At 39.6% G+C, this 1,151-nt stretch overlaps 1 pseudogene; it reads left to right on the forward strand.

Annotated features, from left to right (window-relative positions):
* The first annotated feature begins 361 nt into the window (after positions 1-361).
* Positions 362-1,014, forward strand: LOC116085155 (annotated as a pseudogene).
* Positions 1,015-1,151: the final 137 nt, after the last annotated feature.

A 1,151-nucleotide genomic window follows, 5' to 3' on the forward strand; every position in this document is an offset into this window, starting at 1 on the left:
TCTTCCCAGTAATTGGCTGTCAGTCACTTTTATTTAACCAGTCAGAGAAGAATGGAGAGCAAAGTTTACACAACATCATGTGATATGTGTGGGAACGTGTTTGTGGAACTGCAACCAGATCTTGGGGGCCAGTATTCAGCATTTGAATACATAGCACCACCAGATCAAACTCCAACAAAGTCCACTTCAAATCTATATCTTTAAGGTGGGAAGATAAACCTTTAATCCAGACTTTTGAGTTGGGAAGATCCACATTTAATCTAGACCACACTTTCTGCTGGCAGCCTATATAAAAGACATAGAAGACCCTTTCCTGTAACTTAAAGGCTGCACTGACCTGACTTGTGGTGCTTGAGATTTGATGACGAGTTCCCAGAAAGGAAATGTGACTCGGTCCCAGCCTCAGAAGCACCAGAATATGTTCACCTTCAAAAATGACAAGTTTGATAAGAGTGTTCAGACCAAGAAAATTAATGCAAAACTTCATGATGGAGTATGTCAGCGCTGCAAAGAAGTCCTTGAATGGCGTGTAAAATACAGCAAATATAAGCCACTGTCAAAGCCTAAGAAATGTGTTAAATGTTTACAAAAGACAGTGAAGGACTCTTACTACATAATGTGTAGACCATGTGCCTGTGAACTTGAAGTTTGTGCAAAATGTGGAAAAAAAGAAGATATTGTTATTCCGTTTAATAAAGAACCAGAAACTTCAGACAATACTGAAAGTGAAGGTTCTAACCATAGAAGAAGCTGCAGACGGAAGGAAGACAGTGATGAGGACTTAGATGCTGAGTCTGACTCGGGTGGCGAGGGTGGGGACACTCAGGCCTGACAGCAGAGAGAGAGTCCGAAGAGGCTGTTCCAATAGGCAGAACTGGCTCAGGAGCAATATCGGTTACTTATAATATTTGAGTAACAGAATCTTAAAGGTTTTCACAATAACACTAAGCTGTATATACAAAATATGTGTGGGCATACCATGGCATGTTGTATAAAACCTATAGAAATTGTTAAGAAAAACATTATCTAATGTCAAATTAGTCAGTGTTAAGAATTGGTGATTGTATCAGAACTATCTTATGGAAAACTAAGATGACTGGCTCAGAATACATATCCATAGCCTGACCTCGGGTATGTGACTTTGTTAGCAA

The sequence above is a fragment of the Mastomys coucha genome, unplaced genomic scaffold (assembly GCF_008632895.1).
Source record: "Mastomys coucha isolate ucsf_1 unplaced genomic scaffold, UCSF_Mcou_1 pScaffold9, whole genome shotgun sequence".
NCBI lineage: Eukaryota > Metazoa > Chordata > Mammalia > Rodentia > Muridae > Mastomys > Mastomys coucha.